The sequence below is a fragment of the Canis lupus genome, chromosome 22 (genome assembly GCF_048164855.1).
Source record: "Canis lupus baileyi chromosome 22, mCanLup2.hap1, whole genome shotgun sequence".
NCBI classification, from domain to species: domain Eukaryota; kingdom Metazoa; phylum Chordata; class Mammalia; order Carnivora; family Canidae; genus Canis; species Canis lupus.
Window position 1 is genome coordinate 2,625,652 of NC_132859.1, and position 15,279 is coordinate 2,640,930.

At 43.5% G+C, this 15,279-nt stretch overlaps 1 protein-coding gene and 1 long non-coding RNA gene across 6 annotated transcripts in view; both read right to left on the reverse strand.

The window, feature by feature from the left end:
• Positions 1–13,608, reverse strand: part of LOC140613781 (uncharacterized) — a 32,510-nt gene extending 18,902 nt beyond the window's left edge. Inside the window, exons 1-3 of one of the 2 annotated variants that reach the window (XR_012014636.1) lie at positions 13,295–13,599; positions 5,598–5,706; positions 2,530–2,808 (exon numbers count right to left, since the gene is read on the reverse strand). This is a non-coding gene — a long non-coding RNA (uncharacterized lncRNA). Of the gene's footprint in view, positions 1–2,529; positions 2,809–5,597; positions 5,707–13,294 lie in introns of those variants that run through there. The other variant, XR_012014637.1, reaches the window with a different exon arrangement.
• The window catches only part of KCNAB1 (potassium voltage-gated channel subfamily A regulatory beta subunit 1), a 359,203-nt gene that overhangs the window by 186,956 nt on the left and 156,968 nt on the right, over positions 1–15,279 (reverse strand). The window lies entirely within an intron of this gene.

Sequence of the window (15,279 nt, forward strand, 5' to 3'; positions counted from 1 at the left end):
GGTCGCTAACTTTTATTTTGCCACATTAGGACACTAACAGACACACAAACAGAATGCCTACCACCATCTGCTATCACCAGGGTTTCGTAAATGGAAAAAAAAAAAAGACCTCTGATACCATATAGAGTGAAAGAAGACTCTTCAATTTTAAATATCAAGTATGTGCTCTCCTTTATACATACGAGGTGTGTGTCTGTAAGAATATTTTTTAAATTATCTTGGGCAGCCCAGGTGGCTCAGCAGGTTTAGCACCGCCTTCCGCCCAGGGCGTGATCCTGGAGACCCGGGATCGAGTCCAACATCGGGCTCCCTGCAGGGAGCCTGCTTCTCCCTCTGCCTGTGTCTCTGCGTCTCTCTCTCTCTCCCCCTGTGTCTCTCATGAATAAATAGAAAAAAGAATGTTTTTAAAATTATCTTAAGAAGGAATTATAAGATTGTATTTACTTATCTGAGAGCGAGCCAGAGCGCGTGCAAGGTTGGGGGTGGGGGGCAGAGGGGCGAGGAGGGAGCCTCAAGCAGGCCCTGCGCTGGGCAAGGAGCTGCCTGCAGGGCTCCGGCCTGGAAGCCTCAGATCATGACCTGAGCCGAAATCAAGAGTTGGAAGCTTCACAGGCTGAGCCGCCCAAGCGGCCCTAAATGGGATTCTTTTAAGACTTTTTGTTTTAAAGATTTTATTTATTTATTCATGGGAGAGACAAAGACAGAGAGAGAGAGGGAGAGAGACAGAGACCCAGGCAGAGGGAGAAGCAGGCTCCATGCAGGAAGCCCGACGTGGGACTCGATCCCGGGGCCCCAGGATCACGCCCTGGGTGAAGGCGGCGCTAAACCCGCTGGGCCACCCGGGCTGCCCCTAAAAGGGATTCTCTTAGACTGAACGGTCAGCGCTCAGGAAAACTTCACCGCGTTCTAGTTCTTCTTCTACCAGGCTCCGCGGGAAGCTTCTTCCTGAACCGGCACAGAACCTGCGCTGTTGGCTGGGCCCCACTGATCTGCTCGGCGCCGGCCACGGGCCTGCCTTTCTGCAGCCCCTGAATGCCACGCCGACAGGCCCGGTTCCCCATCATCGGGCCATCTCTGGGGCAAATGAGACTAAGTGTTCAGAAGAGAATCTTGAGGGGGCACCGGGGGCGCTCAGCCGGGGAAGCGTCTGCCTTCAGCTCAGGTCACAATCTCGGGGTCCTGGGATCGAGCCCTGCACTGGGCTCCTGGCTCGGCGGGGAGTCTGCTGCTCTCCCTGCTGCTCCACCTACTTGTGTTCTCTCTCTCTCTCTGTCAAATAAATTAAAAAAAAAAAAAAAAAAAAAACAATCTTGGGATGGTTTTAAAGGACAGCTCAGACGACATCTATTTGCAAAGCCAGGTCAATCACCAAGTCTTCTAGGAGGTTTCCAGTGCCTGAGTGTTGGCGGTGGAACAAGGAGACCCTGCCCAGCAGTGTCCCGGGGCCAGAGCCACATCCACACCCACAGGAGCCTCTTCCTGGGCAGAGGTGGGGGCTCTACTCAGGATGAGGAGGAAGGTCAGTCTCCTTGCCCCTTTCTTTAAAACTGAGTGTTAGTAGGAGGTGAGAGGCACACTCTGGAGGAGCAGCACCACAGATGATGGAATGCTAATGGAAACAGGAACACTGGGGCTTTGGCTACAAAGCCTGTAAAGCCTACAAGCTTCGGGAAGGCCTGTGGTGCACCCTGGGGGGACAGAGGTCAGTGAGCTGACATTTCCCAAACACACCGAAGGACCCCTAGCTCGCCTCAGGGACCACAGAAGAGGATGCCGTGAGCTCTCGCTGGCTCAGCAGAGACTGTCTTGGCATCTTGCAGAGTCCCAGGGGATTGACAAAAGAATGGTCACTGCTTGGCAGGTGATGTGTTGTGGCTGCTGACAGCTGGAAGCCACACCGCCTCAGCTGTCCTTTTGAGCCCATCTTCTTCCAGTGAGGACAATGTTCTCAAGGTGAAAATGTCAACAGAAATGATTCAAAGTGGAACTGAGACCCAGCATTGGGGGCAAATATAAAGCAATCCTTGTGGCTATTTAAAAAAAAACAAACAAAACAAAAAACCCAACTCTGAAAGACTTCTGGGTCATCATCTATGAGTTGAGAGACCCAGACTCTAGAACCAGTCAAGGGTCCGGGAGAAACCATGATGAACAGAAGTGCCTGAAGGGCAGAGACAGGCAAAGACTGCCCTGATTTCTTAAAGTAAGAACAAATGGGCCCTGGAAACTTTACATGGTAAGTCTGATGATGCCTCGGGGCTGGTGATATGCACTTAGCAGAGACAGAGGGGATAACTCAGCCACTAGCATGGATAAGCATACAAAGCTAGTCCTATTTTCTCACTTATTGTTTTACTATGAAAGTGTGGCAGATAGGATATGGTTTGCAAGAAAGCGAGTTTTAAATTTTTCCTGTACCTATCTCAGGGTCTCATTTTCAAAAACCTTAATCTAATTATATTTGGGGAAAGACAATGACATTTCTAAGATATCAAAGTCATTTTGTAATTAAAACCTGGTCTCAAAAAAAAAAAAAAAAAAAAAAAAACCACCTTGGTCTCATTAAGGATTCCCCTCCCTTCCCTTCTCTTCCCCTGGGGTGAATTACAAGCTCTGGGTTTATACAAAGGCCACTGTTGAATGAGGAAAGGTATTTACCTCTCCATCTTAATATAGCCTGGTCTGGACTCCCTTGAAATGTAGAATAGACTTAAGGTAATTAAAGGACAGTTGCCTCTATGTCCACATCTGCTAAGAGTCTCTGGTCTGGTCCTTCTACTGTCTTCTATCGAGTGGTCTCTTCTCCATCTGTGAAAGTAAGAGGACTTCACCCTTCAATGCTTTCTCAGCTAAATTCCCATTTTACTTGGGACACTGGGAGTGTTCAACTGCTCTCACCCTCTCCCTGGAGGGAGTTACAGAAGGCCGTGTGTGCCCACACCATCCTCATCCCATGCTCCTGGGTGCACATAGCCTCTCTGCAAAGCAGCTTTCTTCCAGAGCTCCCGCTGGGCAGCAGGTTCCTGGTTCCCTCTCCTCTCAGATCCCCAAAGGTAACATTCAGTTATCTCCATCCCCTTCTTGATTTGACCTATGATTGTTGGCAGGGGACATGTTCCCCACCTCCAGCACCTAATTCTCTTCACATTCTCCTTCCCCTTTCCATACCAGGGGGAAAGAGGGAAGAGGTATGGAGAATGGGGACTAACTCTGTTTGGTCTTGAGGCACTTGAAACTTTTTCCCATCTTTTGACTTTTTGATCCTTAATTTCATTTCTGGTTCCAAAATTCCCGTGAAATATTGGAAAGCTCAAGTTGACTGGCTGCATGCAAAGTGGTCACCAGCAAAAAGAAAGGGCAGCAAAAGTGAATTTGTTGAAATCTCACCATAACTTCCTACCTGGAAAAGACCCACAGTAGAAAATTTGGATAATACACAAAGGTAGATTCATTCACCATTTAGATACTAGATACTCTAGACAGACTAGATATCTAGATTGGGAGATTAGGCAAACGGTGTAAATATCAAACACCTCCATTCCAACAAGGCAGAGACTCACCAGATGGGCTGTGGAATCAAGTGATTTTGTAGCTGACTGAACAACCTGCTGGAAGCATTTTGAATTCTAGATCAATTTCTCCCTGGGAGGAGATCGTTAATGCTGTGCGACACAGTTTCGTACTGTACTGCATTCTGTTCAACAATTCCATTGCTGAGAACAGAAGACGTGATTCCCGCGAGTTTGTAGTTGGCCCACGGCTAGGAAAGACAGACTGGCCGTAACAATGGGCTGAGACTAACTTCATGAAACTCAGTTCAATACTAATGATGTCTTCCAGTTACATTTAATAATGTCACAGCTACAAGATAGAGGTGGCCCAGTGAAATAGTAAAGGGACACCAAATTCCTTAGAAGACCTAAACATAATAGTAATATGTGCCAAAAGTGAGATATGATAGTTGGGAAGTCTTGTGGGTTTGGGCTGTGTTAATAGATCAGTGTCCACAGAAATAGTTGTCTCCTTGTAGTTTGTCCTGGAAAACTGCTTATTCCTTCAATCCAACCTCCAAGTGGTGTAGTTCCTCCTCAACAGCAAACCATAGCACTTCACTGCCTCCACAAGAAAGCTTACACTCTTTTCATGGTGTACCATGTCCTTCATAATCTGCCACAACTGCCTGGCCTCATGGATCATTGCTTTGGTCTCCTGCCTGCTGTCTCATTTCAAACATCGAGCAACTCCTTCCACACGCATTTTTTGGGCCTTCGTTACTTTGTCCAGGTCATCCTTGTCTAAATTTTCACCTCTGCTGTGAAGCATGGGAAAGTATGTATAGGAAGGGATGCTGACTGTTGGGCTAGAGCTTTGGGGTGGTGGGTGGGTGCAGACAACAGAACCCCATGGAGTCAGCAGCAACACAGCTTGAGAACCCACCTGACATAAGAGGCAAAGAGAAGAGTTATGCTAAATTGGGGAAGCCAGGTGCTGAGTGGGTGCCAAAGGGAGATGTCAAAGATATGGGAAAGAGACCAGAATTCAAAGAAAGGTGAGTGGGAAGAAAGGGAGCTGCCTACCTGGTATGCCTGCCACCTTTGCTATCTTTCTTTTTATTTTTTAAAGATTTTTATTTCTACAGAGAGAGCATGAACAGGAGGGGCAGAAAGGGGGAAGAGAGGGAATCCCAAGCAGACTCCATGCTGAGTGTGGAGCCTGAAGCTGGGGCTCAATCCCAGGACCTTGAAATCATGACCTGAGCTGAAACCAAGAGTCAGATGCTTAACTGAATGAGTTGCCCAGGTGCCCCGACTTTTGCTATCTTAATCATCTCCGCAAACCTTTTTAATCTTTATCTTCTCCCTCTCTCCTGATGCCAAGACAGAGATGACCTCTCCCTTCCCTCTGGCAGCTCTGTACTTTGAATATTTTTCTATTAGATCTCATATGACCCAGATTTTCAAGTATTTGTTTATATTTCCAATTCTCACATTAGATTGAACTCTTATTTGATAAAGGGGCTGTGATTTACCTATATTATCCCAGGTCTAGCCCATAGTACTACATTTGTACCACAGTATCTGGCACATAGCCCACAACTATACTACACAATACTACACACACACACCAACATTTATATTTATATATACAAACACACACACATGTGTTTCATAAATGGTATTTCTATCTTAAGTCTTGCCCGAAAACCATATTTCTCAAGGCATCATGCCAATATTAGCATATAAGAATATCCTAATCTGTTTCATTGTCTAGAGAATCAACTTAAAAAATACATTATTGAACAGAAAATGCTTTTAAATCCATGTTCAAAAAAAAAATAAATCCATGTTTGGAATTAGTCGTATCTCCAAATGGCATTTGGATCATAAGGTGTCATCACGTACACTCATGACTACTTAGCACCTACTTAAGTGAATCGAAGTCTTCTACTGGGAAGGAAACAAAGTACTCAATTTTAACACAAAACACTTCCACGCTGTTCTTCAAATCTTGACTATGTGGGTGGGCTGATTCCCTACCATAGAAACGTGCTATTTTATTATTGCTCTCACATTTGCCTTTACCATATTTATACATACGTTTACTTTGGTAGAATAAACTTCAGAAAGTGTTCTACGTTAGAGAAGTTCATGGGCCACTGTTCTTGTCAATTATTTCTCATCTGCTCTTCGGAGCATGGAGTCTGAGCTACAACATTAAAAATGTTCCTTTTACTCTTAATGCTAATAAGTTTTAGTAATTCCTTTATTCTACAATTATCAGTTGAGTACCCATTATGTATTAGGCACTATTTGGGGTGCTGGGAATACATCAAATAACAGAGTTGTTAACACCCTGCCCTCAAGGACCTTATGTTTTAGTACAGAGAACAGAAAAAAAAAAACAACAAATAAATATACAATATTATACCAAATAGTGACAAATGCTATAAAGAAAAATAAATGGGGTAAGGAGGACAGAGAATGACGGTGATTACTATTTTAGACGGTCTGTCCAGACGAGATCTCAAAGGAGGGGTAATATTTGGGCAAAGAGCTGAATGAAGTGAGGCAATCACGCTAATTTCTGGAATGAGAGTGTTCCAGGTGGAAGAAACAGCAAGTGGAAAAGCCCTGAGGCAGGAGCATGCTGGGAGTGTTTGAGGAAAGGGAGACCGTATCACTGTTAGCCTGGTGAATGAGGAGATAACAACTGAGTCTGGAGAAATTGCCAGAGGCCAGATCTTATAGAGGCAGGGTAGGATTTCAGATTTTATTCTCAGTGTGAGGAGAGTCATTGGAGACTTGAGCAGCTGGTGACATGATGTGATTTGAATTTTAAAAGGGTCACTCTAGCTGCTGAGAAAGGGAGAGCAGAATAAAGCCAGATGCTGGTAGGTGGTAAGGAATATGGTGGGACTGATGAATCCAGGATGCATCCGCTTCTTCATTTTGTTTGTTGTAGAAAGCAGCTCTCTTCCATAATTCTATGTGCCCCAGTCTCTTCCCTCGGGAGGACTGCCTTCGGAGCAGCTCCAGGATGACAGCAATTCCTCCTCTGCTGGTGTCAGCAAAGACAGATCTGTCTTCTCGTCCTCTGCACTCTGTCTGGGATTTCCTCAAGGGGCTGACGCTTCTCTCGTATTGGCTTGAGTCGATGGAGGCCCCATTTATCAGGCCTGCAGATTTTCTGTTAATATAATTGATGAGGTCCTCAGCTACCTGACACTTTCCTTCCTAGGAATTCCGTTGATTAAACCAAATCCAAGATGAGAGTCCATCAGATCTGCTGAGTCACTGCAATGTGACAGCAGAAGGGCAGAAAGACCATGTCTGTGGACTTTGGGGCCTTGTCCGCTACCTGGTCTTTCACACACGACTAAATTTATGATGTCTCAACAAGATGTACCTACTGCAAGGTTGGGGTGGTGTCCCACACAAGACGGTAAGAACTCTGGGCCTGGGTGGGGCTCTTCCCAAACCATTCATATGTGGTCTACAAAGGCAAAGTGGCCAATTTCACTACCTATAATGGTCAAATAAGCTCCTGTCAGCATTATCCTCCTGAAGATAACAACCATAAACTCTGAATATAAAACAACTACCTGAAAGCACCCAAGAACAATGAAAAAAAAAAAAAAAAGACACATTTATTGTGAGGAGAAACAGTCTGCCATAGACCTTAAGTGCCCCTGTACACTGGGAGGTGGCATAGACCCATAACCTTCTTTCTGGGTGTGCCTAGGGCAGAAGGTCCTGACCGCTCATAACCTGAGCCATTACTCAGAATTGAATTTGTAGTAAGCAAATGTGGGATTATAGAAGGTCTCCCTCAAAGAATAGGCTTCTTAACTGTTTAACATAAACGAGATTCCCCAAACCCAGTGTTCCTGTCCTGTAATGCAACCCACTGTGTGTGCAGGCTTCTATCTGGCCAGGCCCATGGAGTCATCGTTGTGGGACTTGGGTGCCAGCAGGAATCAATGCCAACATGTGGATACCAATAATGTTTCCTATGCCAGGAGTAATAAAGCCCTTCTTTCTGACCTATGAAATAGTGACAGGCTTATTTATTGGCTGGTAAGTAGGATAAAATAAAATCTCAGATCTTGACAGAAGGGAGTCGACACTTGAAAGAAGGGAATGGAAGCAGATAGATTTCGCATTTTCATGACTTCTGGCCTGACAGCAGGTTTCATCTATGTCCTGTGGAGTGGTTGAGACTCTGCTAGAAAGACTGTAGTCTTTCTGGGTTAAAGAATCAGAGGGCAAAGTTTGGGCAGCCACACCCACTGGAAAGCAAAAGGGAAATCACAGAAATGAGAGCCAGAGGGAGGAACTATAAATTCTGTCTATTAATTCTGCCCAAATGTCTGGCTGACCTCTGAACCACGCATTTGCAAGGCAGACTCCAGATGGCCCAGGAGAGACTAAACTTTCAGAAATGAGATTGCAGCTGCTGCCCAGGAGACAGAGTTTGTACTCTGAATTCAATTATGTTAAGTGCCTGCTATAACAACAGCAACAACCCTATGGAGAAATAGAATAGCATCCAGAATCTCCACAGACAACACTTACAATGTCCAGAATATAATCCAAAGTTACTCGACATACAAAGAAATGAGAAAATAGGACCCATTCTCAAGATTTAAAAATGCAAACAAAAACACAAACAGAATGACCATGAGATGACTGAGACATTGGGATTAGCAGGCAAGGATTTTGAAACAGCAATTCCATCTCTCTGCTCACGGGTGGAAAGGAAAATATGCTCATCATGAATATAAAGGAAGTTTCTATTAGTTTGCAAATGAAAGCTATGTATTTTTTTTTAAAGATGCAAATTCCAGAATCAAGTAATATAATTTACGGGAAAATAATCACTACATGGGTAGATTTTCAGAAGCATCACTTCACATCCTCCTTCTGCTTCACTCCATTGCTGCTCAGAAGCTTGCCAATTGGGGTGGGGGCAGTGGCGGTGGCGGTGGTGATGGCCATGGCAAGGATTTGAGGACTCCGATGTGCACTGGATCCTCTGCCATGGCCATCCTTCTTCTTGAGAATGGAGATAGAAGGAAAAAATAAAATTGGAGCCACATAAATAGAAATTTCCCAATTAAAAAAAAAAAAAGAATAAAAGATTTAAAAAATAATCAGTCCTCCAAGGACTTAAGGAATAATATTCAAAGGTCTAACATATATGTAATTGAATATGAGAGAGAATACAATTAAAGAAGTAATTACTGAAAGTTTCCCATATTTTTGGTGAAGACATTAATTTACAGAAGGTCAGCAAACCCTAGATAGGATAAATATAAAGAAAACCATCCCTAGGCGCATTTTATAGTCAAAGTCCCAAAAAGCAAAGATACAGAAAAAATTTGAATGTAGCCAGACACGCACGACACATTATCAAGATGGTAACAGTGGTTCAGGTCATTTAACTTCTCAATAGAAACTGTAGAGGCCGGGGACCTGTAGAATAAGCTCTTTAAATTATTGGGGGTGGGAGTTTTGGGAGGGATTCAATCCAGAATTCTATATCCTGGAAAAAGACAAAATAAAAACATTTTTCAGACAAAAGACAAAATTTGTCCCCATCAGATATTTAGTGTAAGAAATGCTAAAGGAGGATCCCTGCGTGGCGCAGCGGTTTGGCGCCTGCCTTTGGCCCAGGGCGCGATCCTGGAGACCCGGGATCGAGTCCCACGTCGGGCTCCCAGTGCATGGAGCCTGCTTCTCCCTCTGCCTATGTCTCTGCCTCTCTCTCTCTCTGTGTGCCTATCATAAATAAAAAAAAAGAAAAGAAAAGAAAAGAAATGCTAAAGGAGTAGCATTTCAGGTAGAAAGAAAACAATACCAGACAAATAATTATTAGGAAAGAATGAAGAGTGCTAGAAATGGCAAATATGTGGGCAAATAGAAAAGACGATTTTTTTCCCTCTGAATTTCTTTAAAATCATTGGACTCTATGAAGTAAAACTTCTAACATTGTCTCAAGGGGCTAAAGTATATATAATCTAAATGGTGTGGGGTGCCTGTAAATGGACCTATATATTTGCAAAGTTTCTATGTTATATACACATATATTAAAAATATATACATATTTTTAAGATTTTATTTATTCATGAGACACAGAGAGAGAGAGAGAGAGAGAGAGGCAGAGGGAGAAAGAAGCAGGCTCCATGCAGGGAGCCCCACACGGGACTTGATCCCAGGTCTCCAGGATCACACCCTGGGCTGAAGGCAGCACTAAACCTCTGAGCCACCCAGGTTGCCCTAAAATACATATATTTAACATATATGTTAAAATTTAACTCTAAATAAACTATAAAAAGCTAAGGAACGTATATTATACTCCCTAGAGAAACCATTATTAAAGATAACGAAAAGTCATGTAACTAAAAAGACAATAGGTAAACTAAAATACATTTCTTTAAAAAACACAATTTTAAAATGCCAAAATAAGATAGTAAGGAAGAACAAAGATAAAAGAGCAGAGGGATAAACAGAAAGCCTAATTCTAACATAAATCCAATATTATTAACAATTACATTAAATGTTAATAGACTAAACACCCTGACGAAAAGGCAGAGTTTGTTAGAAGGAATGAAAAAGCAAGATCCAAATGTATGCTGTCTTCAAGAGATGCACTAGGTATATAAAGGTAGGTTCAAAGTAAATGGGTAGAAAAAGTTATGCAATGTCAACAGTAAGGTGGTGGTGGCTGGGGCGGCCATATTAATATGTTAATAAAAGATAAAGTAGACTTTAAGACCAACAGTATTCCCAGAAATAAAGTGACACATTTTATAATGATAAAAAGGTTAATTCATCAGGAGGACATAACAGCGATTAGTATGTACATCTTAACAGACCTTCAACAATGTATGCAACAATTGAAAAATCAAAGAGAGAAATAAGCCATTCCGCTTTCAGCAACTGCTAGAGCAACTAGACCAAAAAGCATCCGTTAAAAATATCCCAGTCTACATTGTAGGCCCCCAATTAAAAAGCCCAGCCTATACAACTGTCACTGACAGTGTTCTGGGGACATCTTTGGAGTTTCACATATGGAAATAAGTGTCCAGAATAAACTAGACGTGTCCATCATGGGCCCACCCAGGCCTCCGGTTCCCTTTCATGGAAAATGTCACACTCGTGACCTCACTGAAGCAGCAGGGAGAAAGTCGTCATCATCATGAGGATCCCATTCCCTGCTGCTACCGCCCCTGCACCCTGAAAGCTTGCTGGGACCAGAACGGGCACGTCCCTACGGGCACTGAGAGCTCTTCGTTCGTGCCAGTGTTCGAGAAGGCATTTCTTCTCGGTGTCAAGGACTCTGCCAGAACTGAGCTAACGGCCAGAAGCTGGACCTATCTGATGCTCTTTCACAGCCCTTCTAGCTGGAGACACTGAGAAAACAAGGTTGTCAGCAGGCAGCACTGGAGCTGAGAAGATCTATAGAAATGTCACCGCGAAGAGAGTTAGGAGTTCTAGGTTTTGAATAGGCGGGTCCAATCTGCTAGGTGCACACACACACACACACACACACACACACACAAGAGAAGAAAGAAATGAAGTCCGAGATCTAGAAGTAGGCAGCAGACACCCAGGGGTAGCTACGTCTGACTGGTGGAGAAGCCCCCACCACTGGGGATGCTGCACCAGCTCCCGTTTCTGAGGTTTCCAGAGCTGCCTGGTATCTACTCAGAGGAGACTTGGCTGTTCCTTGGTTTCCTTGGAGTCCTGTGAGGCTTGTCATTCCTGGTCTATCACATTATGGGTATCTGAACAGTAAACCTCATCTTACTTGAGCCGAAGCAAGTGAGCCCTTTGTTTTGTGCAATTAACTTAATTAGCTCGCAGTTATTAATAAAATTCAGGCTCTGCTGCTCAGTGCTTACCAACTCTAGGAGTTGGTATTAGGATTTTAATTTGGTGAAGACATCAATTTACAGATTCAAGAAGGTCAGCAAACTCCAAGCAAGATAAATACAAAGAAAATCATCCTTAAGTATATTATAATAAAATTGCTAGAAACCAAAGAGAAAAACTTGAATGCAGCCAAAGGCACAGGACACATCTTAGGCTTTCATGTTATGCTAAAGCCTTTACATTCCTTAATGTAGAAACAGCACTATTTTAAAATACAAAATTTGCATTTCTTAATATATAAAATTTATTTTTTTAACATGAAACAAGTATTCAAAGGAAACCAAGGAAATTAATTTCTAAATGTTTCTGAAACACATTAAATAATAGTATCCATTTCTTCTTGGCCTATGAGTCACATTTATTTTGAAAGAGACTTGTGAGAGACATATGCTTCTCAATAAAGTCTAACAATAAAAATAGTGGCATGTATATTGCAGTTTATAAATAAAAATGGACATAACTAGAACAAGACTCGTAAGTTGCTGTAGAGTAATTATTGACGTACAGGAAAAATTAAAAGGCACTAGACTGGGTTTGGGTCTTAGATTTTTCTACTTGTCTACCTAAAAGATACCAGAATAGGTCCTCTGAGCCTCAGTTTCCTCATCTGTAAGACTGCAATAATAGTATCTACCTCATACAGTTGTGTGAAGATTAAATAAAACAATATATGTATGAAGTGCTTCATAGCACATGCGGCACAGAACAAATCCTCAATGAATGAGGATTGTCATCCTTGCACCCTTGGGCTCACATGGCAACTGGAACTCAGTTCCGTAATGTTAGGGACTGAAGTCTCATAAGCCCTCGCTTGGAAGAGAAAGGGGAGGAGGGAAATGCAGAGAAGGAGGTGTTTGAAGACCGTCTAAGCAGGGTTGCAGTGGGGTCAACAAAAAAAACAAGCTCCTCTGGCCCTCACTCTTGAGGAAGGGCCTGGAATAAACCTCTCAGGGCAGGAATTAACTCTTGCCTTTACATCCCTGGTGCATGGTGGAGACTTTGGCCCAATAAACGTCAGTTGAATGAATAATATTGCAACAAAGAACCATCATAACATGGCTATGGCTGTGAGGGTCTGAAACAAAGTCCCCAAGCTAGCAGAGCCCTGGGAAACAGGGGTGCCCTTGGACAGCTGGCTCCCGTATGGTACCAGTGGGAAAACTGTCAGCCAGGTGAGTGTATGGCATCAAGTTATCATCCTTGGCACCGAGCAGGTGCTCAATACCTACTGAATGATGAGTGCATGAAGAACTATGGCATCCTCTGAAGAACCTGTTCATCAAAATCACGAAAATGTCACTAATTCGTGGGAAGCAGATATGGGCAACATTTGTGGATGTTATAGATGGATAGAAATTCTAGAACAGAGTCAAATGAAATCGTTTTGTACTTATCTATTTTGCTTCCTAATTAAAGTGCCTTGCAATATAGATCAATTTAGAAAATAGGGCTTGGCCGACCACAGGCTTGAGAGAGCCAAGCTGTTGCTAAGGACAGGATGAACTTGAATTATTTAAATGAAAATACTTGCCTACCCATTCAGCTCAAAAAGATGCTGACATAGCAGCATCTAGAGTTTGGCTTTTATTTTCCTACTAATTCTGACTCACATTTCTGACAAGGCCCTAAAAGCACACCCAACTCTTCATGTATTTTCCTAAAACACAGTGTTATCCTGAGAGCAAATGTTAAAAAATGCGAAATAAATTGTTCCAGTTTTTGACAATTGTTCTATATGAGGTTCCTCGGCTTTAAGAAGCAGTAATAACACATAAGTGAAGGAATTAAAAAGAAAATGCTCTACATGTTTGAAACGCTGTAAAAAAAATCACAAGAACTTTGTTTCTTTATAATACCTGATATGAAGCCATTTCCATAATGATTCTCTTTCTGGTTGTTCTAAAAGCAGCAGGAGGTATTGAAAAAGGCAGCCTTGGGGTAGAAATGCAAATTCCTGTTATTATAAAAGTATGGAAAGATTGCTTGGGACCAAGAAAGTCAAGGTCTGCCTAGGCTATTATAACAGGAACCGAGGTGGAGTTGCCACATGCAATGTTCCTAATGCACTTCTCTGGGTATTTCACAATAAGCCATTACCATGGCAACTTAACCTCCAACCACACAAAAGAAACACCTCAAATTCTTTCTTCAGAATGACACAAATCTCACACAGGATCAAGGGATTGGTTTTAAAAATACTTCTCTAATGCTATTTTTAATGGCTGAAAAATAGATTTAGGAAGGGAGGTGGTCAGTGTAGACAGATGAACCAAGCACATGAAGGACTGTTAGACATTTTCACAGTTTTAAAGGACTTGTGGTTCTACTCTAATGATGTAAATAAATACACATCTGTGTACACTGGTTAGAGAAGGGTGTGGTGAGGAAGAGGGTTATTTTCACCCCCCAGATACCAACAGAATAGAAGTGCCACAGTTTTAGGTAATTCCAACCCACTCCAGTCTTTGTCTTTAATACCTGTCATCTTACTTCAAGGATCTTCGTGGTAACCAGTCGCTCATCTGCACACAGCAGTGTGGGGTGGGGTTGGGGATGGGGGGGAAGAACTCATTTCCTATGGGAGTCATTTCCTACATGAGTCCCAAATCATGAAAAATTAGGGATTCAGGAGTCAAACGGTAGAGGGAGAGCCGGCCAGAGCGCCCAGGGACCTGGTGACCAGGGCACAAGGGCGGCCGGTTCGCAGGCACAGCCAGTTCACGCCAATTCGACCTCTTGGGAAAACGCCAGACCCATGGGCTTCCTCTTGGCACATCATAGCATCATCTTTTAATAAAAGGAGAGCTGAGATGTCGTAAGCGAAGCAGCCTCCGCGACAGCATAACGTGTCCCTGGAGCACGCTGGGCCCGCCGTGAGCGAAGGCAGCAGCCTCAGGAAGGAGGTGACGCGGGGACACCAGGAGCCTTTGAGGAGCCCCGGAACTCCTGCTCCTGAATGTCGCGTTTCTGGTGGGAATTCTCTTGGGATCCTGTGGTTCCCTCAAAGTGCTCTCGAGAGGTGGGTGAGAATGCTCGTGTGAAGCTTTAAAGAGCATCCTGCAGGCCTGAGTGGTTCGGCATCCCGCCTCACTATGTGTATTTTGAGTTCAGTCGCATCAAACGTTCACTCAACAAACTCAAAGTCAATAAGAGGTACTGAGTCAGAGAAGGGAAAGGAGGAAAAATAACTCAAGCTGTTCTGTTGGTGATTTCCTTCAGCCAAGGACTGTTCGGGATGAGACAAGGTGGAGAGTCTGGTGTTCCCTCCGAGGGACCTGTGGCTGACGCACAGCAAGCACCTCCCTGGGCTTAAGCGATCCTCACGCTCACGGCCCTGACCACGGGCTGACTTCTACACCCCGTGGCCTCCAACGTGGAATGTTCCCAGATGATTTTCAAGGGTAATTTTGGCTACACCTGTCTTTCTCCTTACCTGCTGACTTTGGAACATAATTGACACGTAACACGTGCCTCCACTATTTTTAATTTTAGGATAGGTCAGAGGTCCTTGACTTCCTGGAACCAGGCTTTCTGGTCCCTTTAAAATATCATTTCCACTACCTGAAATTTAAAACTCAAAAAATAATCCCGCTTATAAATAGAGCGAGGCTCCAAAGTTTATTTGCAAGCTGGCTGTTTAGAACTCAGAATGCGTTTTGCTATAAAAACAAATGTTATAAATGGTGCAAAAGGTATGTGGGTTCCCAGAATAGCCTACAGACGTCTTTGTTCTGAAATTTAAACATTTGCAAAGGAAGACGAGAAGGAAAAGGTAACAAGGGTGTAGGGGAGGAAGCGTAGTATAATGACAGAGCACTCGTGCCAGGCTATCCGTGTCCAG